General features: G+C 48.5%; 1 protein-coding gene across 2 annotated transcripts in view; it reads left to right on the top strand.

Moving 5' to 3' along the window:
* The window catches only part of lrp4 (low density lipoprotein receptor-related protein 4), a 93,070-nt gene that overhangs the window by 5,387 nt on the left and 61,514 nt on the right, over window positions 1–26,169 (top strand). The window lies entirely within an intron of this gene.

Here is a 26,169-nt window from a genome sequence, read left to right as displayed (position 1 = left end):
CTGCGTGACTGCCAGCAAACATTTCCTCCTTTATGGGGAGCCAGGAGCCAGGAGGCTGGGGTGGAGTGGGGTGGAGTGGAGTGGGGTGGGGTGGGGATGGGACGAGCCATTTTGTTGTCTAATTGGTGTCACAGCAGAGGCAGAGAGGGCTCTGCCTGCACAGAACTGCCTTTGTCTCCCGCTGAGCGGAGAGCTCGCCGTGGGCCGGTAGGCCGTTTTTGTTCCGGTGCCGAAAGCGTGTCCACCTGCACTTAGGTGTCTCGTCCACGTTTAGCCCCGTTTGCTCTCTCGTGTCGCGCTTCAGTGCTTCGCGCGCAGCGCGGTGTGTGTGTGTGTGTCCATTATAACTCCACCGATGGTAGAGACCACCAGCACGCAAGTGAGATTTCCAGAGGCGCGGCGCTTTGCTTTACCTTAGCCATTCCATATGGTCGTGCTGGCTGCCATGTTTTTAATGGGCTCCCCCGCTCCTCGTCAAATGCCGGCTGTGGCCTTGGCCTGAAAATCCCTCTCTCTCTCGTCCATCCCGTCCACATTCTGGATCCGATGACGCCCCACCCCCCACCCCGCCACAAGTCTTTAGGGCGAATATACATACACACACCCACATACTCCACACACACACACGCAGACACCACACACACTTTCACAGGCCCTTGCCCACGAATGCTAAACGAACCCGGGGGCCATAGCCACAAGCTCTATTAAGAAAACAATATGGGAGCCGAATGGGCCTTTTCAGGCCGGGGCCTTGAGTAGCTGGGCGGCTGAAAAAGGTCCAGTCTCTAATGAAGTCTGAGCACTCAAGGGCTCCTTTGGAGTCGGGCCTTTTAGGGGCGCCAGTGGGGACAAAGTGTCAAAACAAGCCCACCTCTCTCTGCCAGTATGGGAGGTGTGCAAATGGTGGCTTTTGACTCAGTGCAGTGTTCGCGTTTGAAGGGAGCTGGAGGTGGGGGGAAGAAGGGGGCGGAATTCACTTAGCGAAAACAATGACGCTCCAATGAACCGCCATGCAGACCGCTGTTTGAACTAACTTGTGCAGAGTAAGTTGAGGGCTTTGCGTATTCAGCGACTGGATTAAAAATGTTTGCCTTGTCTGTCCTCAGTTTTCAGGTCTTTGTTTTGACTTTTGTCTATATTAATACACCGGTGATAGATACTGAATTATCATTTTCCTCTCTTCCTCTGTCCAACAACCCCCCCCCCCTTCACTCTCTGCTTTCTTCAGGGGTTGACTTGTGATCTTTGTGTATCTTTGCATCTCTCATTATGTGTTTGGAGCTAGAATTTCCGTCCTCTGTAATTTCTGTAGAGAAAACAGAAAGTGGCTCGCTTCAAACAGCAAAGTGTACTCACAGGTTTGAACTGATCCCAAGTTCCCTAACAATAGTCATCATGTCTCTATTTGCCTGATTGCCTCTACGTCATAATAACCACTTTGTCACTCCAGATTGGCCGCTCCGAACAGCGTGAGCACGTCAGACAGCAGTTTTTGACCTGACTGAAGTCATCTCCTCTCCCCTCCAGAGGAGTGCTGCGGAGCAGGAATGCCAAATGTGTTTCCCCTCCTCTCTCACACTCGGCCACTTCAGCTCCTCCACAAATGGGCCCAATTCAAAGCGTCACTTCTGTTTAGATGTGTTTAGTAGCTGAAAACCGGCCTGACTCTCTCTCTCTCTCTCCTTCCTCCTCTCTCATTCTCTCTCTCTCTCGCTCTCTCTCTCTCCTTCCTCCTCTCTCATTCTCTCTCTCTCTCTCCCTCTCTCTCTCTCTCCTTCCTCCTCTCTACCCCTGTTTTTCTCCCCCTCTTCTCTTCTCTGCATATTTCTCCTTAGAGCCGAGGGAGAGTTGTTCTAGAGGGAAGGATGGGACCTTTACCCTCCATTGTGAGGGACTGAGTGGCAGTGGGGTTATTTAGTTAGCCCGGCCTTTTCACCATTATTGGTAGGCAAACAGGGGCCCGGCCCGGAGACTTCATCAGCACACTCGAGCTCTCGAGGTGCCTTGGCGCCGCGCTCTTTGTGTCGAGTGGAGTGTGGCTGACTTGAGAACCCAAAGCCACCAATGTATCACTTGACTCCGCCACAAATGAACAGGTTTGGTTCTAAAAAACACAAGAGCGGCATTGTTTATCTCACGGAGGTCCTCTTCCACCCCGGGCTCGTGGACATGTGGCCTCTGAGAAAACATCTTCCCAGAGAACCTTGAAAGTAGCTGCTGTTGCTGCGAGAGAAAGGGGTGAGGCGAGTTAACGGCACCGCGCCGCGGAAAAGGACTTTTAATGAGGTACTTGTGCCGTGGCCATGCTAATGCTATGGCAACTGTGGGAGGCCAGGCCACAGTTTTGAGTTGTTTTCTCCTTGGTTTGTTTCCTATTGTGAAATCTGAAGGAAGAAAAAAAAAATCAATCCCCAATGATGCCAGGGGTGCAGCAGTTTTGCTCTAGGCGATATACAATGGACCTCCCATAGGACTGAGTGGACGAGGCGTAATTGGTTTTTGCCCGAGGTAGAGAAGCAATCAACATGTTTCTTTTCATCCAGATGGCTTTTGTTAAGGTGAAGAAGGGACAGCCTTGAAAGTCTAGTGGGAGATAATAATCAAATGGGCCGTCCTGTTTTAGCATCTTCTAAGGTCGTTTTGTCCATTGTTTTATGTCTCCCCTGATGAGTTTTCAGGAGAATTAACAGGAATTAGAGCTACTTTGTTCTTCATTTTGCCCTGAATAAAGTGGGAAGTTGTGAGGGATGTTATTTTTCATTTGGAGACTGTTTGTGCATTGATTACAACAACACAACGACCCCAGAGGAGCAGAGTTGGCCTGTGACACATTATATAGCACTCAGAATGCCTTTCATATGTTCATGTGTGGATAAGCATAGAAAAAAATCTTGAAAAAAATATCCCTTCAGGGCCAATAGCATTTACACACATAATTTAGGTTGGAACATGTTCTTTGCTTTCCTTTCAAGATTGCCTTAGGTCAGAAATGTCACTTGGAAGGGTTTTCTGCCCCTGGCCTAAAGCTTGCTTGAAAGTTTACATGAGTACAAATGTATAAACCCCTTATTTTTCTCCTCTCGAGTCTAAAGGGGATGGTGGCCATGTTAAAGACCGCATTCCTGTACTTACTGTGATATGATGTGTGCAGTTCTATTGCTGTATAGGTTGTTTTGCATTGACCATATGAGGAGGGCTGCACCAGATGAGGTAGGCTTCATGTGTGATCCTGTCCAGGTGCTTCCGAGCAGCCGCAGGAAAAGCCGGGAAAAGCCTAATCAGAACCAACCCCGCCGACGTCTGGAAAGGGGCTCAGGAGATGACCCAGTGTTGGGTAGAATGCAGGGGGCGCTGGGGGATCTGTGAGGAACCGGTTCAGCCCCCCCAGAACCAAGGTCCTGCTATAGGATCTCAATGGGCCAATGTTGGGGCCACATAAAATTCCCGGGCACTGTAACCACATACATTGACCCCATAAAGGGCCCAGCGGACTGATAACATATCCCACATGTGAGCCGCAGCTCAGACGAATTAGAGCCTTTTTCCTCATGGGTGGGACAGGATGGGCTGAAGACGGGCTAATTTTGGACTGGGAGCGCTGTGGAGCGCCGGGAAGCGCAGCTGCGGTGGTTTCATCCGCACTAAATTCACACATTAATTTCGAGTGATAATATTGTGGCAGCGCAGAACGCGTTCCTCGGGGTGTCGATGAATAATTGAGTCTGGCTGCCGGGAGAAGTCGACGTCGGCGCCGAGCTCATGGGATGTGAAGTCACACAGAGCCTGTTTGGCAGACTGGAGCGTCATACAGGCAAAATCTCATCTGTTACAGTTAGGACATTTCCTCTGAGAGTGTAGGTAGCTTCTCATCTATCTTTTTCCTTTCCCCCCCCAAAAGTGATTTCCAAAGTGCGTGCGCGAGAGAAATAGCAGTGTTGATTTGTGTGGAAGGTATTGATCATCGGTGCCATGTAAAATTCATATGTGCAGCCGCGCCGACGCTTGTTTTCTCACCGGCTGTGATTGAACGTCCCCGCTGGAGTGGGCTGGCAATTTGAAAAGTGAAGCGAAGGGATTTGGGTGGAACGCTGTGAATGTGTGTACCACTCCCTCCTCCTAACACCGCTTCTCCCAACCCACACACACACACACACACACACACGCAGTCTGTCGTCACAGGCCTGACAGGTGCTGGGGCTTAGTCTCATGTGTGCCGCGGCTTTCTCGCATCCATACAGTATGTGTGTGCCTGTGAATGCAGAGAGCTTGATGTGTCCGGCTTGAATTTGTCTGCTCGCTGATGGTGTCTTTGTGTGTGGGAGAGCGAGTTGGTGTAAGTGCTCATGTCTCAGCAGTTGTGTCCACTGTGTGTGTGTGTGTGTGTGTGTGTGTGTGTGTGTGTGTGTGTGTGTGTGTGTGTGTGTGTGACAGGTGCCTGGCTCAGGCCAGTTGCTGGGCAGTCGTGGCAGCGAGCAGAAGAAAGGGGTCTCATCTGGCGCCTGGCGCCCAGCACCCGGCGCCTCTAGCCTGTGGTCAGATATTTTGCCCTGGCACCGTGCCCCCCCCACACACACACACTTTACTACCCCTCCTCGTTTCCCAGTGGCAACCCAGGCACTGCTGTCCACCTTCTGTGGTCCTCCCTCATCACCCCCCCCTCTCTCTCTCTCTCTGGCAGACATTACCATTCAATGACATTGACCAAGTGGTGCCAACCCTCTTAAAAACTGGATTCCTCTTTGGCTAGTTGCCCTGGAAGGCGGAAGCCATTGGCATATTGGAGGTCTCTTTGACATTCACGCATGTAGCTGCTGCTAGGCCTGACAAATTGTTGGTTTGTGGCATAGGCTAGGTTATTGACTTGAGGTGTTGACCTGTCACTGTTGACCTGGTTGTTACAGTGGGTGCATTCTCATGATTAGTGGTGTCCTTTTATTTGCCAAATGTTTGCCAAACACTTCGCTTCAAAGTAGACATCAATTCCACTTGCCAAACATTCTTTCAAAAGGCTTGCAAGTAAACCATCAGCTGTTGAAGGATTAAAAAAAAAAAAACTTGGTTGATGGCAATTGGTTATGGATTACTCCATTGTAACATTTGGCAATTGTTGATTTTGGGGATAATAAATAAAATGGGATTTTCAGATTACATATATAAAAGTCTTATCATCAATGAACAATATACATTCTAAACAATAAACATTGTCAAACTGAAGCATACTGTAGATATTACACAGTATATAATTGAAGGAAATAACAGTGATTTTACAGTGATTACAGTGACTATTTCAAAAAATCTGTGTAAAACAAGCCTCCACACTGGCACTATTATATGAGACTGTTTTGCAATGCCATCTCTCTAAAGCTTAAATCTGATTTTAGCAATAGAAATTTCTGGACACCCTAGAGACTGCATACACCCTTGTAAAATGGTGTGGCTCCTTTAAGAACAGTTTGGTGTGTAGAGTGGGACTGATCGAGCAAGCGAGAGAGACAACATATGACTAGCTAGATGGTGGAAGAGGGAAGCTTGTAACTAAAGCAGAGTTAGTTTACTGAAGGACATGTATGTCAAGTGAAGTCAATTAAACTTTATTCAAATAGCGCGTTTCAAACACATTTATGCACCTTTCATGGACAGTTTAAGCTATTGGACGTTGAATAAAGCTGTGAAAGATTGTAATAGGTTAAGCATAGCGGTAGCACATGAATGCATAGCGACAGTTTAACAGCTACCAACTTTAGAGGAAACTGCCGTTAAGTGCTATCGGCATGTAGTATTGGAGAACATTAACTAGTATGAGTATGCGAGTGCAGTATCAGCCAGCATCTTCCCAACACTGCGACAATCAAGCTTGATTAAGATCTCCTGTGCTGCCGATCCCCTGTGGTCTTGTGTGCAGGGCTCTGTGTGTGCATCCCAAGTAAAGCAGGAAGGGTTGCACCCCTCCCCAATAGCCAGGTTTTGGATGACACTCTGTTTTCTTGCGGTTTTCAGTAACAGCTATTTCTGGCACCCCGCTCCCCTGGCGCATACATACATACATCGCGGCCGGCTCTCTGCCTGCCTGCCTGCCTGCCTGCCTGCTTCAGGAGGCAAAGCCTGGTGAGGAGGTTAATGGACGGCAGCCAGACGCAGAGACAAAGTTTGCATTCTTCTGGCGGTTTGTATGTACACATGCACACAGTGGCGTGCGTGTATGCCATTCTTTGCATTTCGAGGTCTGGTGATTCCACCGCAAGCCCCTCTTCACGGCAGCCGCAAGTCATGTTGAACCAGACCAAGAAATTCTGGAAAATTGCCCAGCCTTATCAGGAAAATGTACTTTGAAAAAAAAAAAAAAAAGCCGGTTGAAAGTGAGGGAGCCATACTTTCACTGTTTTTTAGACATGGCTTGGCTTGTAATAGCGCGTACACCATTCCCTATTTATATCCCATGCCAAAGCTCATCGGGTAGCCCCCATCCTTCTTTATCTGAAGTTTGTGCACTGTCAAAAAGTGCTTTCTAATAAGGATGCGAGGGCCGCTTGAAATAGAGCTGCTGCTGCCTCGTTATTTCTGTCCGTGTCACTCGGTAGACACTTATGCCAGAGAGCAGCTCGACTTGAGAGTCACGGAGAACATTCGTGCCAAGAGATGATTGAGATGGCCTTGAGTGGGAAGATCTCGCGCTCCACCCAAACTTTGTGGCGCTGGCTGCTGACTTGTTTGTCAGTGCGTGAGCAGGGGCAGGAGGAGCGATTCAGCTGCAACCCCGTCATTGTTTGGCTCTTATGCTGTAGCTTCCTCTTGCAGTCGTCTTGATTTTTTGACAACGGCATTGTGTGCTCCATTCAACATGGATGGCCGAATGTGGCCAGAGTAAATGTAAAGTCTTCTATTGGTTGTCACATGATGCTAAAGGGGGCTGCAAAAGATCAAAGAGGCCCTTAGCTTTTAAACAGTGGGGCCTTTTAGAAGAGGCCGCACACCATTTGAGATTTAAAATAGATAATGATAATGAATGTATTATCTTCTGGCAAGCCCCAGGTCAAAACAATATCTTATGACCCATGAATGAATTCTACAGGCTCAGTTACGTTTTGCAAGGATATGTGGACCTCGCTTGGTAAATGAAACAAAAGAGTACAGTTCTTTATGGAGTTTGTGTTGTGCGCCGTCTCGGTTCTATTTTGAGTAAATCACATTTCAATTAGAGTGAGCTTTTAGAGAATGAGATGCTGAGAACCGAGATCAAAGGGAACTGTGCCTCTTGTGTAAGACTCCGTCCTTCTCCCTTCTCCTTTCTCTCCCTGCTCTAGATCTGTTTTTTCGTCAGGGCCCCTGTTTCTGTTCTCAACAGAAAAGATCTGAACAGTTCTTAAAAAGAGTGAAATCTGTCGACACCATCCTCTACACAGTTGAGGTTGAGGTGGCACACTATATTTTTCTTAGATGGATGTGGGTTAGTGTGGTGTGCTTTTTGTCATGCTGACTGTTTGACAGTGACCATGGGCTGCACAAAATGATGCCATTTGACATTGCACAATTACCTATTCAAGTTGTTAATAAACAACATTAACAAGCCAAGGAGCGGTGGAGGAAAATAATTTGATTAGTCTACACTATGTCTCTGCTTGTTCATTTAGATGGGCCCAGTGTTTTCCCCATCTTGGGCTGAGTCGTTCCTTAAACTGTAAGTTCTCTTGCCAACAGCTTTGCCATTGTTTTATAAATATATTCTCCCCGGCCAGTCTAGCCATCCTCCCAGCACGCTCTTTTCCCCCCCTGTCTGAGATGGCCTTGTTTACGGATCACACTGGTGCCTTGTTAAAGTTTTATCAGCGAAGTGCCCACTCTGCCCCCTCCAGACGAGAGGCGGGAAGGCCTGACGGCAGGCTCGATACAGCCCATGAATGTTATCTCCTCTGCTGCTTGGTTTTCAGCAGAGGCTCTGTGAGGGGAGGTGGGACGTGGGGTCTAGCTAGAGATTGTGTTGGAGGAGGGCCAGTAGCGGACTTATGGCGTGTGCTGTGGCTTGCTAAGGTCACCTTGAGAAGGTTGGTGTGGTGACCTGGGACTAGGTTAGAGTGTAAGAGTATGGAGACATATCACAATCTCATCACAGCTCAGGGTCATGCTCTTCTGACCTTTTTTATTTCGGGAGAGAGGAGTGACTGAGCTGTTGATGTTGAAAACATGATGTCGACCACCCCTACACTTACTCATATTAGGCGGTGGCCAAAAACAAATGCAGTAACATCAGCATTTCAATGCTTAAATGTTGTATTCCAAAAGCCTACTCTTCCTTGTTGATTATTTTCTTATATCACCATGATGTTTTTTTTCTGACTGACTACTGTGTGTTTTCTGTCTACTGTCCAATCATTTCCAGTGATTGCAATCTTAGGAGTTCCTGGAAGCAAGTTCCCTCAGCTTTTTTCCTGTACATCCTTTTTAAAAGGAAAAGCATGGAGAATGACCTTCAGCTTTCCCCTCTGAACTTGGGACACAGTTGTGGTCATTGTCCCCAGCTAATGGCCATGCCCCTTTCATGCTCACTAGGTCTCCCCCCATTTCCGTTAAATGCTTTATAGAGTCAGGAAATGGTTACACCAAAAGAGGGCATTACTTCTAGGTCAGTGAATGTGGGGTGTAAAGGTCACCTTGAGGTCAATTTAACTATAAACTGAATGAGTAGCCTGTCCCTGTTTTGTGTCTCCTGTTAATGCTTCAGTCAGTCCGTAATGGTGAGAGGAGGAAGTGGGAGTCTGCCCACGGATCGTTTGATGACGAGCCCTTGCCTTCCTGCCTTCCGCTTTCACCGCTAACTGGTCGTGGTTACTGTGTCTGATCTGTTGTGAAGTGAAAAGAAGCAGGTTGGTGTCCATATCAGATGTAAACCCCTCGTAAAGCCCCTTAGGGGTTCTCTTCGAGTCCCTCGGCTCATGGAGCCCCTCGAACGTTAATCCGGAAAGGAAATCTGCCCGTTCTATTGATCCGATCCCTCCCGGTTTTGATTGAGGAAAGTGGAGGAGGAGGAGGAGGGGGGTGGGGGGGATGGTTGACGTCGAAGTTCTGTGATTTAGCACCTTTTCCCCTCCCACCAAGCTGGGGATCCACACTTCTGCTGCACGCAGGGCCAGCTGGCAGGGCCCCTGCTGAATGGAGCCTCCACCACCACATTGTCTGAGCCCCAATCCTCCAGGGGAAACGGCTCGGTAAAAAAAGCCCTCCACCCCCATTTTTTACTCCACACTGACCTGTCAGGCTCTCTCCCCCTGGTCAATAGCGCTTCGCCCCTCGGAGAGCCGGCTCACATCAGCCTTCTGTTTGAACGCCGCCTTCCTCGGAGCACCCCGGCGCAGCCCCATTGTTCTCCCGCAAATAAGATCAGAGTTTTATTCCCCGTGCTCTTGTGTCCGAAGACAGACCATACGCTCTTCAGGGGACTAATAGTGTTTGGCAGGCCTATCGATCATAGCCCCTCACGCAGCTTTCGCTCTTTCCCGCTAAGGTGGCAGATTGGAGGTCTAACAGTAGACAGCTGCGGCCTCTAAAAAATGCTAGCCTTGAGCTATGTCACCCCTAAACGCTGCATAGCATGCACATTGGTTACTATTCATGCAGAGTGTCGCACCTCTTTGTTTTGACTTTAGTGTCTATATCTGGCGTTGGAGTCAGCACTTAAACCGAGACTTCAGAGTCTGAGACCAGGTTGACTGCAGAGACTTAGGAAATGGTGGTTCTAGACGGTTGTGTGTCATAAAGTGCAGCTTTCCTCTGGCAGCAGTTGGCTTTTGGACAGCAGCTCTCTTCATCATATCTAGGAAGCAAGTACTCCATGGTGCCCTGACAGGCCAGCAGTGATGGTGGAGTGTCTTCAATTATTTGTTCTTTTTTCCTCGGTGACTTCAATAGCAAAGCTCTCATGCTTTCGTGGGGGAGGACGGGCGGCAGGATTTCGGGGGGGGGGAGGATCCAAATTTACGGTTATCCAGATTCAGTGCTCAGCTCTGCTTAAACAATCCCTATGGCCGTAACTTAAAGCCCCAATAAAAAATCAGGCCAGAGGCCATCCACCCTACCCAGCAGTGTCTCTGCACGGTACAGTTACCTCTCGACTCCACGTCCAGACCGCTGGGGAGTGCAGGGCTGCGTCTATGAAGCGCTCCCTCTTTGATGAGTAGAGGGTAGAGGTGCGGAGACGGGGCGGGGGGGGGATCCTCGAAGGTTATCTAGCCGGGTGATTAAGAGGGGATTTGAGGAGGAAAGCTGGGTTTTAGCTCTAAACCCGATTAGCGGGCTCTTTTGCAGCTTGTTGGGCTACGCTGATCTCTAAATTGGATGGGCACACACCGGCCTAATACACGTACGAGTCCAAGCGCTCACCTCGGAGTGTGTTAGAGGGAGGTGAAGTTTTCACTTGGGGTCATTTATCTCACTAAAGTTACCCTCGTAATTAAGGCCATTACAGTAAATGGCTGTTGTTAAAAATGTGTTGAGTGTTATTCTAGAATCCATCCCCTTTTGGGGTGTCATACCAATGAGTGTTTCTCCTGGTTTGTTTTCATAGTATATTGTTGCACAATACTGGCTAATCAGTCACTTGACCCAAGTTCTGTGTGTTTGTTGTGCCTGATAAGACCATGTGGTTTCTCAATAGGTACTCTCTCTAGAGTTTAATCAAACACGTTCTGGGGTGAGGCCAGTGGAGAGAGAATTTCATGTTGAATAACATCAAGTGTGTGTGTGCGTGTTTGTGAGTGTTTGTGCGTGTGTACCCGTGTGTAACGTGTGTTTATACGTTTCTACTTTTGTGAATCTTTGTGAATGTGGTATGTGGTATTTCGCTTATGTTCTTGGCATTTTAGCCACACGTGTTCAAGAAGATTCGGTTTCTTCACAGTTTCATCATGGACGCCCAGTCGCATAAAGCAGTAAGATGTCCCCCGGGGGCAGGAATTCGAGCTCTTTGAGAAAGTGCCCGTTGCTTTCGCCTCCCTCGTCTGTTTGACTGGAGGACACCACCATCATTAATATGATCTGGCCACTGAGATCTTTAGTCCTCAGATCTGACTGTTGGGCAGTGAAACGGAATCCCCCTCGCTCCCGTTTCAAGGGGCTGTCCCTTGTGAGTCACAACTGCATTGTGTGTCGGAATGGTGAACCCTGTCCAGTTCAGTGAGTAATTCCACCGTCCAGCCAATGACACACTGGGCTATAAGGGCTGGAGCCAGACCTCCACCTGTTCACATTCCTCCAGGATCACAGAGGGAAGTCCTCAAGGGGTTCAAGAGAGAGGACTGCAAAAATATGGTCCACAGCAGATGTACAACTGTGTAAATGAACTTTCGAGCGAGCATTATTCATTCATCCCATTTCCCACAATATTGCAAGCCCAAAGAAGTGATATCCTCACTAGATGTTGAAGATGTCATCGGAAGTGTGACTTTACAAAACCGTATGATGTCTGATATTTGGATAGGCGGTGAGCAGATTCATGCGGTATGTTGAATCTTTGTGTGAAATCAGAGGTTGTTGACTCAGTTGACAGAGCAACACTCATAAGTGTCGTGAAGCAGTTTTCTGTGAAGGGCCCCTTTGACGACATTCACAGGAACGGTGCTTTGAGAAAGCCCTCTGAAATGACGAGTGAATGGACCCATCTCTGGCTGTGGAAGTGTTTACACTTCAGATGCTAGCATTTTCTTCCTCTACCTCCCAATCAATCAACCTCTCTCTCCTTGGCTATTTTTTTTCCCCTTCCTCTTTTTCTGGGGATTGGGTTTTTTTCCTTCCTCCAACTGTGGGGTGTATGTGGAGTTGGGAGGAAGGGGGCTGGTTGGGGTGGTGGGGTGGGTGTTGGAAATAAAGAAAAGAGGAGGAAAAAAGGAAAGTTCCAGAACCCTTTACCGTGTTTAACTGCAGCTCAGTCTGGCGAAGGCTCTTTTGTCTGGTCCCCAGCACCCCTGCCGGGCATTGTGGGAGAAACTCTCCGCAGTGGGGGCTTGTGGGAAAGGCCGTGGGCCCACTCATCAAGGCTGACAAATCAATGGGGAGGTTCACAAACCCGGACCCCAGGAATCTGCCTAGCTCCAGGGCAGGGGAGCAGGATGACTGAGAAAGCTCCCCCCTTCTCCAAACCCAAGATGGGAAACCACCCCCGGGAGCATGGGGAGCATCTCCATCCTTGTTGCAGTGTAGGAGTGCCCTCAGTTTCTCCTTTCACGGCTTCTCAGGTGTAGAATGACAGGCACTGAAAGACAAGTTAGGGTTAGTTACAGGCATTGCTCTCTGTGGCTGTCTGCCTTTACACCTTTGGCTCTGGTGTTATAGGCCATACATGTTTTTTTCTGGGTTTTTTTCTTTATCTTCGAAGGCTGCTGTGAGAAAGTGAGTCATAGGCCCTAATGTCACACTGTCTACAGCCTGTGACTGGCAAAAATGCTTCAATATACCATTCTTCAAGTTCCTTTCACACTAAAGAATTTCGTTGTAAGACAAGAAGCGATAAATATCTCACCCTGGCCGAATTCATTCAACACATGATGCAACGGCTAATTCGTTTACCTCACCCTTTAGCAATCACATAATCAACGGCAAGCTGTTTTCAGTTCATCTGGCCTAGGCCCTGTGGTCTCTGGACTGAGTCAGTGTGGCGAGCAGAGCAGAGCCCCCAGCACTGCTATGCATCCCCTCCGGAGTGTGGAATGCGGATGGGGAGGAGGACCCGGTGGGCTGGCTTATCCCAACCCATCAATTGCACTGGAGCATCAGAGCTGCCTACTCCGACTCAAGTTCATTGTCAAGAAAGTTCCGGCAAAGGGGGGGGAAGGGGGCTGTAATTAAAGACCCTCAAGTGGGGGCCCCTGCACACTGTTAGATGCATTTCAACCCCCCCCCCCCCCCAAACACACACCCCCAACACACACACACACACACACACCGACACACACAAACCCCCACCCTGTAATCCTGTGAGGAACAAACAAATTGGGCCTTTGAGCCGGAGAGTAGAGCCACGGGGCAGGGGAGGGGACCAGATGACCAGATGAGAGCAGGCCTGTTTCAACGGACCGTAGTTGAGTAATAACTATCTAATTTATCGGGGGAACACACCCATGTGCAGTCACAGACAGACCAAAGGTCTCACAAACACACACATTTACACAATCAATATCATTTCATTGACAGTGCATAGTGGACCACAGCCGTATCTAGAACTGTATGCTGACTGGAGTACCGTTTCACTCCAGTGCTAATAGTCTAATGGTGTCTGTCATGCAAGTGAGAATGAATCAACATTGATTAATGCATTAATTCACAAACTGGCTATAGCGTTTGCAAGTACACACATGTATTTGAGTGTTCAAGAGCTGTTTGTGGTGACTGGAGAGGAGATTCTTGTGACACTGACATTCTTGTGAGCACACACACACACACACACACACACACACACACACACACGACAGCCTTGTGAACAGCTGATGGTGGCAGCTATTTACAACCCTCGGCCTAAGGGGCCCCCAGCAGAACTCTGGGGGCGGGGGGGTGAGGGGCAGGTGGGGGGGTAACCACCTTCATGAGACGGGGCAAACAAAGCGATATTTCAGATACGTGCCCCCATTCAGGCTCACTGCAGAGTTTTACATGGCCTCACCGAGCCCTCAGAGACTAGTAGGGGAGAGAGAAGCCCGCACTGCTGCACAAATGCACAGCCTGTTTGTTTTCTAGTGGAGAGATGTGTCTTCTCACAGATTATATTTCACCTTCTTCAAGGCTGCAGAGTTCTGAAGAGCAGCCCATAGCCTCTGTTCACTGCTTGCAGATTCACCATAGATTGAACTGGAAGAAACTGCAATTTTTTAGTTGTGTGTGTGTGTGCGTCTGTGTTTGTGAGTAAGTGATTGAAAATGAATCCGAGCGTCCTTGTGATCGTTACTATGAAGTTGAATCTCATGGCTGTTGAATCTTTACATAAGCTCAGAGCAATGTGTTCAGACCTTTGCTGGTGTTTGTGTGTGTGGGCAATAAGAAAGCTCCCTGGATTATTGGTTATGTTTCGTTTTCTATTTGTATTTGTTAGCAATGTTGTTGAGTGTTGTGGATGTGGATGTGGGTTTTTTTTTGTCCCTCAGCTGAGCATTTGCAATTTCCTAACATTGAGGGATGAAAAAAGAGATGGCCTTGTATTTTAATTTTTAAGTCATAACATGCTTTGGGTGAAAGGTAATTCATTGCAATTAACCATATCAGCTGTCATTGTGCTCTCACCTGATTCCACCTCGAGCCTAATCCAAATTTGAGGCATGGGGCATATAGTCATCATTTTGTAATCGGATCAAGATTTGAAGGTGCTTCACTGACTGCTAATAAACGAAGGTAGTCTGCGTGTACGTAAATACTGTTTGTCGACGCCGTCCCCCCTCCGATGGCATGACGGGGTGGTATTAAAGTAGGCAAGCTCTAGCTGATCAACCAGAAGGCAGAAGACTGACGAGCTGCAGAGTGAGTTGAAACAGCAGATGTGTCACACATCTCCTCGGATAATGTGCCGTGCGGCACATCTAATTTCACTGGCTGTTGCTCTTAACCTTTCAAAAACCAGCTTTTGTTCCCTCCCTGGTGCATCCGTGACGCCTCCAGCAAGGACGAGTTTTAATGCGGAGAGACTCTTTCAAATTCTGCTCAAAGTTGGGGTTTTTTTGTTTTTTTTTTCATAGTTTTTTTAGAAGTTCACCTTCTCCTGCTGGATAACGATCATATGTCAAAGAGTCAAGTCTCCCATGATGCAATGCAGTCACCTTCCCTCTCTCTCTCTCTCTGTCCTGGGCACTGAAAGACGAGAGGACGCACTACAAATCACTTTGAACCAGATAATGTTCTCCCCATTAAGTCCTGCATCTATTGTCCTCCTTTGGAGGTGGAATGAGGTCTGAGGTCAGTGGTTACTTCATCATGTCGCCATTCTTCACACACACACACACACACACACACACACACACACCTCCTCTCTCTGTCGCTACGCGCTGACCTCAGAACAGCTCGTCCTCTGTAAATGGAGAAGAATAGAGTTATTTTTTAACAATCTAAAAAAGCCCCAGTTTCTTCTGCAGGTTCACATGAGCACTTCAACCTGGCTCACTGTGGTGACTTGCAGGGGCGCATCAATCGTGGCGTCACAGTGTTTTCACGTTTCAAGTGAAAGGGTGTATTCACACCAGGAAGGTCCGTTAGTTCACTTATTTGTTCCGGACCAATTTCTTTTTCTTTTTTTCTTTTTTAGTGCGGTTCGCTTTCACACCGTGATTAATTGCAACCGGACCAGAATTTATAAACAAAAGCACATGTGCAAAGGTCGTTCAACCATTGGCTGGTAAACGTGTAGGTGGGGTGAAGAATAGGAAGCCAAAGTCAAAGTTGGCCCACGTAAATACTATGTTTGCGTACTGTACTCGTTATTATCCTAGCAATATAGTTTATACAGTTACAGCTTTGCAGAAGTGCTTGAGCGTCAAGACCGTTTGATGCAAGTTTAACAATCATGCTCGTAATTTTGCAACGACGAAGACGTGCAACAGAACAGCTGAGAAGAGCTCTCATGTGTGTCCAACATGCTAACAGCAGGCCTACGGAAGACGGAACGGGTAGGAGATGCAAAATCAAATTATTGTTGGCAAAAAAGCGTTAGCCCACTGCTGCTTACAGCTGTTGTGCGTCACGAAGCTATCCTACATTTCCCATAATGCGCAAAAACTACGGGAGCTCGTCAAATCCAAAAAAGGTAGATCTCTGTAACTGGGTCGGATCGAGGTCGGTCTGCTTTCACACCATAAACGAACCGCACCAGGGTTCGATAGGAACCGCTCCGAGACCACCTCCTCAGCTGGGTCTCGGTCCGCTTGTTTGGTCCGCACTAGAGTTCGAGTGATTGTATTCACACCAGTCAAAAAGGTCCGAACCAAGCAAGAAACGAACTTGAGTTCGTTTTAATCGAACTAAACAAGGCAGGTGTGAATACCCCCAAAGCCATTGTCTTTCATCTCCAAAGGGTTTTTATGATGCCGTCCTTCATGCCGACTCTGAAGAACACAGTTGCTCAAACAAACTCACACACACTCTCTTCTAAGCAGAAAGTGGGAGCAAAATATTTTCAAAGGCCCCCATATTGAATTTCAATTTCTGTGTTTTTCCTTTTTCGGTGTGTCTGTCCTCTGCTCGAGCTATCTTTTTTCTTTCTCTCTCTCTCTCTCTCTCTCTCTCTCTCTCTCTCTCTCTCTCTCTCTCTCTCTCTCTCTCTCTCTCACTCTCTGCCTCTCCAAGTGGGCTTTGGGTGATCCTTACTGATCCCAAATCCATCAAAGAGTGAAATATTTGGTTGGTGTAGCGGCTGTCTTGGTTACACTGACTGGTGTCTCAGAAGTCGATTTGCTAGATCTCTCCGACTCTAACTGAAAACTGAAACATTTTCTTGTTTTCACTCAGTTTCATCTTCTTATTCCCTCACACTCCATGTTGATGCATCTTTTTTGATGCAGTTTTTTTTTCTCCTCTCGAATGCTTCAGGGAATTGCATCTTTGGGGAGTAACGTCAAAGAAAGATGTTCTGCTCAAGCTGCAAAAGATTTAAAATTTAAAATTGACTCTGAAACAGAAGGTTTCTTTTGCGGCTGTTCACTCAGTATACCAAGTAGGTCATTTGTAGAATTGTAAGCTTTTCCGAGTGTAGTCCTCCACACGCTCATTAACCATGAGAGAAGGTTGCTGTTTCTGTATGTCTCCTTAGATAATCCTCTCCAATTGCCGTGAAAAGCAACAAGACCAGCCACTTTGTGCATGTTTGTGGAGAAACCTCCAGCTGATGCAGGTCAGGGCTTGTTTGAAAGCAAAAGGTTGGATTCCCTGCCTTTCATGTCTGAAAGATGCTGGACAAAGATGTCTGTGACCTTTGTGATCATACTTTATATGGAAAGGCAAGCTTCAAAAATGCATTATCAGACAAACACATAGTCATGAATTGAGTATATACATTGCCATTGCACTGTTAATGAAAGAATGATCTTGTGAATATATTCTATATTCATGTACATGTTTAGAGTTTATAGCTTTAGAGTTGTCATTTGGCTAGTAATTGAGGTAGAGCATGGGTCCTAAGCTCAGTCAGTATGCTTCAGTTGGAGCTCTTGATTCCATGAAATTGTGAAAAATGAGTGGAGTAAAGCAAGATGATTTTCCCAAATAAGAAACAGTGTGCCGTGTAGTGCTCATGAGATTACGTTGTTTTGAAGAGTACTTTAACCTTCAGAGACACTGTGCATTCATCATCCTGACGTCCTGCTGGACCTTAAATACAGGCTTCCTTTGGCATCCTCCTGCTCTCACGTTATTGTTCCCTCTTGCCCCTCTTTTAAGATGAGCTAGTTGTGTTTTTGTTGGGTTGAGAAATGTTTGTGAGTGTATGTGAATCTGCCGCGGATGCCTCTGTGTCTGGTAGTTGTGTGTGTGTGTGTGTGAGTGAAATGTCTGTCTGTGTGTGTTTGTGTGTGTCCAATGTGTCTTCACAGATGTGAAATACAGCTCTCAGTCATTGCGTCTGTCCCAAGCCGAGCATTGCTATTCCTCACCGACGCCAGAATGTGTCCGCGTGAGTGATGTGATTACAGCGGGAAGCCCGGTGCGCAGACGTACTGATGGTTGCATTGTCAACAATCATTTGTTGAGAAACGGATTCCATCTCTCACCCTCCAAAACGCTGCGGCCGTCCCCAAAGCGTCTCTGTATTACACAGGCGAGGCATGTGGTAGAGGGAGAGAGAAACATTTGTAGCCGAGTCTCGGCTGGGCTCAGCATGCCTGGGTTTTTAAAGCTGGCCCCATCTGTGGCTCCGGCATCGCAGAAATGAAAATGGCGGGGTTCTCATAAGTGTGGATGATGGACCATCGCTGATATCCCTCTCCTCGTGATGCCATGTCCTAGTTCTCTGTCAGGGTTTTCAGGCCTGCAGTGCCAGTCCGTTTTCGTCGAGGAGAATGTGCTGTTTGTGATGGATGAGTTAATATCTGAAAGTGCCCTGCGGCAAAAATTAACTTTATTGATTCACCTTTTTTTCCCTCTGTCTTTTTTATTACTTTCCATGGCATAATTGGAATGCATATTAGTAGAACATTAGCTTGCTCTAATGGTTGCCTACCTCCTACTCTGAGATACACTCATGAGTTGCACACGTTCGCTGCTCTGCCCCCCCCCCCCCCCCCCCCCCCCCCCCCCCACACACACACACACACACACACACACACACATCCACCTACAGACACACATATGCAGAAACACACACACACACACACACGCACACAATGAAAATAGTTTTCTGGAATTGTCAGTGGAGATTCACAGCTCCCAGGCCGATGATTTGTTTATAGTTTTAACTTTCCCAATCTCCCACCCAGTCCGGTTGTTTCGATTTACGTTGCACTAAAAGTGCTAATGAAATCCAAACAACATCAGTCTTGTGGGAGGTGTGGGTCCTGAGTCCGGCGATTGTAATAAAGGCGTACAATCTTCACACAAATAAACTCTATTGTCTCTCGCACTGTCACGTCCAAATAGATTGCATCTGAAAATTAATTTTCTCTCAGCTGTAAATGATTTTCATGCCTTGGAGAAAAAAAAATGCAAACCCATTTTCGATCAGATGTTTTCAATGCCTGCATCTGAAATGAGTTGCTATGATATGCTTGTGTGTGTGTGTGTGTGCGTGTGTGTGGAACATTTGGGTTTACAGCAGGTTATAATTAGTCTGTGCGAGCTGAGTGCCTGCTGCTCCCACTGAGTAATAGTTTTAGTGTAGTCGTACCTGTTTTCTGAGGAGCGATCTAATTGAACAGCGAGCAATAAAAAGTGCTGAAACATCACAGTATAAAACAAGTGGCCGAAGAGTGGGTGGAATACATTACGGTATTAAAAGAAGACAGCACGCTAATATAATGCCATCAAAGCCCAGTTATTTCTTCTTTTTCCATCTGCACACCGCAGTCCATGAGTAAATTCCAGATTCTAGCTCAACAACTGCACAACAAAAAGGCCTTTTATTTCTCTCTAGTGTTGTTGCTCACGGAATAAACCAGGATTTGGTTTTTTTTTTCAAAATCTGTGCTGTCATGGTAGACCATGCCGTGTTTTTTATATTAAAGTCCCTGTTGGAAAGTCCTTTGAAGATCAGGCTGAAGCTCCACTGTGCGGCTCATAAAAGTGGCCAGCTTGGTCCGAGGCTGGTTTGATGTCGGGGGGTGATTGGGGGGGGCCGGATGTGTGCTCTGATTTAGGGAGTTTAAGACTCACCCCTGGAACCACAGGCCTCTGCTCCTCTGCTCCTCTGCCCCCTTGCGCGGAGGAGCCTTTTCCCGCCAACGGCAGGAACCCCCGCTAACTGCTGACGCCCTCTTCATGTGACACCTAAGAACATTTGGCCGCTTAGGCCACACTGTTTGAACTGAAAGGGAGAAGGAGAGAGGAGGGGTAAAAAGATATAGTGTGTCCCCCTGAAAGACGGATGACAATGTCTCTTGGTCCTGGCCTAGCAGGAGACTAAGCCTGAAGCCACTGTTAAAGGTTTGAGTTTTTTTTTTCTTTTTTCACATTTTGTAAGTGTTTGACAGGTGAAATACTGTGGGAACTCCAGGGAGTTTTTTTTTTTTAAATGCTTTTTGTTGTCCTTCTTTAAATGTGGAGGTGGGGCTTGAATGCTCAATGGCTCAGTTGGAAACTGCTGTCAGTGAGGGAGCAAGTGGGGTTTCCAGAGGCCACTCGGAGTCACTCTCGCCAGTTATGGTGGCTTTCTGATCTCACCCACCCTTTGTATGGCCGCAGACCATAGGTGAGGTCAAAAGAATAATCAAGGGGGCCAGATTTAGCCCTCTTGGCTAAAGTTGCATGATGGACTAGCAAGCTAGCAAGTTTAACTGTTTGCTAGTTTGCTGGAGCTAGCAGGATGGCTCTGGTGGTAAAATGGTTATTTCTTCATATTCGGGTTCTTTTCCTAAGTAAAAAAAAAATCTTGCATCATATGGCAGATTTTACATTGGAAAAATGTGTTTCCTAGCCTCACAAACTGAATCGGTTTGCCCGAATTACCAGTCAATTCGAGGGTGATCATGCAGCTGTGGCCTGAATGAGCAGCTCTCCCCAGAGGGATTGGAGAAGGGGGATGCCGAATGGGGAGCAGGGATGTGGGAGTCTCCGGGCAGAGAGGGTGCAGAACAGAGCCTGGTAGAATCAACCACACTTTGCGGAGACCGCCGGAATGGCAGGGTCACCCTGGGTCCTGAGAAACCCTCTGAAATGTGTGCCGCGTCCCCCCTCTCCTCGTCCTCCATTTTATTTGGTTTGATTGCATTGCCATTGCCAATTCAAGGGAGAGAGTGATCCGCAGTTATGGAGGTGGTAGTGCCGATGGGGAGAGGTATAAAGGGGGGGGTTGTTTTTTTGTGACCAAGAGAAGGAGAGAGCGAGAGAAGGAGCACAAGAGAGAGGGAGAGGTGGATTGTTCGGGGGAGCCACATGGTAGGCACCATTGTTCATCTCTCCTTTCGGAGCAGAGGGAGACAGGAGCGTTCACACGCCACTCACGGACGTCCCGCTGGGTACTCCCGGAAAGGGGCCTTTGCAGCTGGTAAATAAGATTCGGCCGTACGGATAAATCACTCTCAATGGCTAGAGTTGTTCATTCGCTCTATTGCTTTTGTCCAGAAGGGCTGAATGATATTAACCCAGCCACAGGTTAACTTCTTAAAGTCTCTGCAGACTCTCTCTCTCTCTCTCTCTCTCTCTCTCTCTCTCTCTCTCTCTCTCTCTCGGTCTCTCTCTTTGGGTTTGGAACGTGATCTGAAGTTGCTGCCATTTTGGCACTGCTATTGATTATGTTATGATTAGCTAAATCCAATCATGGAATCCCTCTGCCCATCCAGAGCATCTCACGGCATCGCAGGAACAAGGGATATTGAGCGCTAACAAATGTGCCTTTGTCAGACTGGTTTGTCTCTTAGCAAATCAGATGACCTGTCTTGGACAATGCTACTTTATCTGGAGGAGGATGTGAATAGGGCCAACAAACTGAGAACAGGTATGAGAGGTCTCCTATTTAGTTCTTTGTCTGAATCTGAAAGCAATATAGGCCTACAGTTAAACAAAGACCATAGGCTTGGTCTGACCGCTCTTGTCAGTTTCACATGCAGTGCACGTTCACTTTCAGGGTTAGCAAGTGAAACTCAGGTGAGTATGTGTGGGAAAATCTGTATTTGTTTATGTATTTGGAAGGCGCTGCGGTTTCAGTCTCGTCCAAGCCCCAAGGTCTTGCACTGCTGGGGGCTGGCAAAAGCGCTTAGTCATCCCTGGATTCTCTTGTTTTTGGCCTTGTCAACTGCACACCAACCAGACAAACACATTTAAGAAGTCAGAGCAAGACGTCACTCTTGACAGGGCGCAGAGATGGGTCCTTGGTCCATCAGATGAATTGCAGCTTGCGTGGATTGAGTAATCCTGTCTCGTTCGCTCTCGATCAGTTCAGTGTCAGGCCAAGCGTAGCTGTCCAGGAAGGATTGGCAGGCCAGCAGTGTGCGGTGGAACATGAGTAGTAGCTGTCTCTTATGTAGCCAGCCGCTAACATCGCAAATGAAAATACTCTGTTTGTGCCTCGGCAAATAAGCAGCACTGTTTTGGATGGCACCAGGGCCAAGTCAGGAACTCGAACTGGGTCTCACCCATCCAAAAAACGTTGTGTGCTTTCTGGTAGATATTTTTCTGGCACCGAGCATTTTTTTTTTTTCCGCAGAGATATTATTTTTCATCTGTCGTTCTGCCTTTCGTTTTCTTGTGTGGGAGGAACCTGAGATGGTATCACGTGATCTCCTCCTCTTGCCCTTTCCAACTTGCAAGCATGCGTAGAGACTTCCATAATAAGATCAGTGTGGTTTATCTTGGTTCCGTTTGATAATGTGTAATTAAGTCGAGGGGTAGGAGGATATTGAGGAAATTGTCTGAATCACACCGGTCGTAGGGTTTAATGTTGGTGATGAAGTCCAAATACTTTTGCCAGCTGCCTTAAGGAACTCTTCTGTGGGCGCTCAGGGTCGAAAGGTCCTCTACTGTATCCCTGTCAGCACGTTGTTTGGGTTTGATTTGTACCTGTTGGGTCTTTAAGGGATTTGGTTGGGATGCTTGTGTGTGTGTGTGTGTGTGTGTGTGTGTGTGTGTGTGTGTGTTTGGGGGGGTGCGCGGGGGTGCGCGGGGGTGTGGGGAGATCGATAGCGCCTTTCTCCAAGCGGGTCTTGGGTTACTGCGGGTCAGTGGCGTCTTGGTCAGTCCAGTCCAGACAGCTTGGGTAGCCGACGGAGATCCGTCTCCACAGGGCTGTGTGGTGGGCTGGCCTGGACTGGTGCCAGAGGCTTGGGTTTCACTGGCGCTACACACACACACACACACACACACACACACACACACACACACACACACACACACACACACACACACACACACACACACACACACACACACAGATAACAAGACAAAGAAGAAAGTGCACTGACACCAGTAAAACATCACCACATTTTTGTAATCAGAAAGCAACCATTTTATCCATTTTATCCTACTTTTCTTGTTAAAGTTATTGTCTTTATTAGTGCTGAAGTTTGAGTTGGACTCTGGTACGAGTGCCTGCTGTTTACGAAGGGCTTTGTAGGCATTTTGATTACACACTAATGCCATCGTGATTTATCTGGCTTGACAAGAAAATAACACTGAAAGCCGAAATGCTCAACTTAAATTATGATGTTTCGGGTTGGGTGCAGATATTTCCTCTTTGTGTCCTCCTTTTCAGAAATACTGCACATTTCCCGAAGATTGTAAACCTTATTAAAAGCTTATGTGCCGCCCCAGAAAGAAGTGGTTTAAATTCTACTGCTGTAAATAAGCCATCTGGACACTACATTAAGACTTGGTCATTAATTATTAGATGTCCATGTAATATGTCGCTTTGATGGTTTATATGGAGGAACAAAAGGCTCCCTTTGAATTGCAACAGAGAATGAGATTTTGGGCCACCTCTACGCTGGAATGTCAGAGCACATTATTGGACACTACAGGAGTGCCACACCATCATCTACCAATCTGCCACTCTTGTGTGTGTGTTTGTGTGTGTGTGAGTATTAAGCCACCCCTTGTTTTCTTTTTTGTCTTATTTTTTGTCTGTCTGTGTGTGTGTGTGTGTGTGTGTGTGTCCCTGGCTCTCAGAAACTTGTCTTCAGGCTCACGGCTGTCACAGCTCATTGCCTCATAGAGAACTCCACAGAACTATCTGTTTCCAGAGCCGGCGCTCTCTCCGTGCTCATTGTTCTCGAGCTCCTCTGTCTTGTTTTAATGTCACGCAGCCATTCCCCTCTGATTTGTAGGCCACACAAGTTAAGTGCTCGCAGTCAGCGCAAGGGCAGCATGTCCTGTGGCCTGTTACTTCTCCATGTACTACCACTGGTGTTACTAGTAGATAAGAACAACATGGCATGTACTGAGTATTTACTTTCTCCTGCCACACTGGCAACCTGCCCCAAGTGTGTGTGTGTGTGTGTGTGTGTGTGTGTGTGTGTGTGTGTGTGTGTGTGTGTATGCGTGCGTGTCCCATGTGTGCGTGTTCCTCATGTGTGCGTGTGTATGGATGTCCCACCACGTGTGTGTCAGAGTGTGTGTGTGTGTGTGTGTGTGTGTCCTGTGCTCTCCGCTCTCAGCTCACAGGCCCGTGGCTGGCCAGAGCCATGATTCTGGGCTGCACGGAGACAATCTGTGGATTACCCAGGGATTGCGTAGGGGACTGGGACTGCTCGCTCAGCACATTGCCCATGGTGCCTCCTGCCCCCTGCCCTCTGCCCCTGCCGCTGCCCCTGTAGTGCGGAGAGGGGGGAGGGGTTTGGTGAGCTAGCCTGGGGTGGGTGGGGTGTTGTGGGGTGTTGTGGGGTGGGGTGCGGCGCGGGGCTGGCTGTGTTTGGATTGATGAGGCTGGGCGGCCGATGCAGTGTGGACTGGACCGTTGCAGTGGACGGGGCTGGGTCTGGTGTGTGTGTGTGTGGGGGGGGGGGGGGTGGGGTCGAGGCGTGTTTTCAGGCTGATGAGGCTGGGGTGTGGTGGAGCGGAGAGCGCGGCGTCGGCTGTGTTTGGACTGATAAGGCCTCGGCCGCGGCGTCACCTCCAGCCCTCTCCTCTCCTCGCCGCTCTCGTCCGCCACTCGTCCACAAAGGGCCATTCATGGCCGCCGTTATCTGATGCTGCGGCAAACACACAGGCTTCTGTGGCCGCGCGCCGGGTGTGTTGTTCGTCCAGCTGAGAATCACCTGAGACACACACACACACATGTGGTGGACGTTTGCATGCATTCACACACACACACACACACACACACACACACACACACACACACATACTCAATAGAAACAACAGCAGCAGCAGTTGGCCTTTTATCTTCCCAGTGTGATGTTCCTGGTGCTTCCTTTACCAGTAGCTGAATAAATAGACAGAAGAATCAGAGAGAGAGTGTGTGTGTGTGTGTGTGTGTGTGTGTGTGTCTGTCTTCATGGAAAGGTTTATGGCATGCCAGACACCCCTGCCCTGTGATGAGCCCTTTTACACCTCAGGTCACCCCCCACCCCTTCTAGCCCTTTCTACCCTGGCAGCCCTTGCCTCCTGTTTCACAGTTCATAAATACACACCCACACAGGCACACACACACACACACACACACACACACACACACACACTCTCTCATACTCACACACACACTCACAGTAGAGCTTCTGCTCTGTGCCGCCAGAGACCTGCCAGTGAGTGTGAGGTCTTCATCGCTTTCATTCGCCGCTTCTCACACACACAGGCCAGCCAAGGGCAGAACCACACACACACACACACACACACACACACACACACACACACACACACACATTAATGCCTGCCCTACCCCCTTGTCCATCGCGCCATGGTGCCAGTGGGGTTCTTCCCGGCAGTGCCACCTGAAACAAGGGACGTCTTTCTACCTCCACCTTCCCTCCTACCCCACCACCACTTCCACCCCCACCTTCCTACCCCACCACCACTTCCACCCCCACCTTCCTACCCCACCACCACCCTGCTACCCCAGAGGAGCGCACACACAATGGCCCAGTGGCTGTCGCACAACACAACGCCACACAACACAACTGGCATTGAAGCAGAACAATGGCAATAGACAGTGGCAAGCCGCTCGCCGTGCATTAGCGCCGGTCAAACAAGCCCACACGTGTCGCCGGGCCGAGACGGGCGGACCGCACCGGACGGCCTTTTCTTTATTTTCAGAAACGCCACACACACACACACACACACACACACGCACACACACACACACACACGCACACGCCAGCTGTGGTGGACGCGGGGGCCGGCTGAATGGCGGAAGGGGCAAAGAGGAGAGCGTGGGGGTGCGTTTGGTAATGACTGACTGTTCAAACATAACAGGGCCACACAATGGCCCTCTGTCTTTGTGGGTGGGGGGAGGCTGGGGGGGAGCTATGCTTTGGGTCCCCAAGGGATTTCCTGCTCTTCAGAGGGCTGTGATTTTTTTTTTTTTCTGGGTGGGGGGTAGGGGGGAGAGGGTGGTGCTGAGCAGAGGGTGATGGTTGGGGGGGGTGTTTGGGGAGGTGTGGCGGTGGTGACTCAGATCCGCCGCTCCTCTCTTCTCGGAAGCACGTTGATCCGGCGGTGTCGACTTTAATTGCTTCATTAACGCTGGCCGAGCTCTTCCTTCTGACACCGCCAGCCCTCCCTGGCGCTTTGTCACTCGCCATTGTGCACGGAGCACTCTTAAAAGAGACGGACGGGGAGACTTGGCATCACCACACTCAGCTAAAATTAATGAGCTTGTCCACCCCCCCCCCACCCCACCCCCCACCCTTGCCATCGCAGCCCAAGGCCCCAAACACATGGACACATGTTTCCCTCCCCCTCGGTCCCTGTGACCCCTCCCTGCTATGTAAGCTTTGATATTAATGGAGAGAGCAAGTCCGCCACATGTGTCCGGCTCACCCCTCACCCACAATTACCTCCAGTGGGGCGGAACCGGCCTGGCATGTCATCTGGGAGGCTCCGTGTGGACGCTCTCTCTGCTAGGACTATAGGTCT

Source organism: Sardina pilchardus, chromosome 11 (assembly GCF_963854185.1).
Source record: "Sardina pilchardus chromosome 11, fSarPil1.1, whole genome shotgun sequence".
In the NCBI taxonomy this organism is placed as follows: domain Eukaryota; kingdom Metazoa; phylum Chordata; class Actinopteri; order Clupeiformes; family Clupeidae; genus Sardina; species Sardina pilchardus.
The sequence above is the reverse complement of the archived record's forward strand: the minus strand, read 5'-3'. Positions and strand labels throughout refer to the sequence as shown.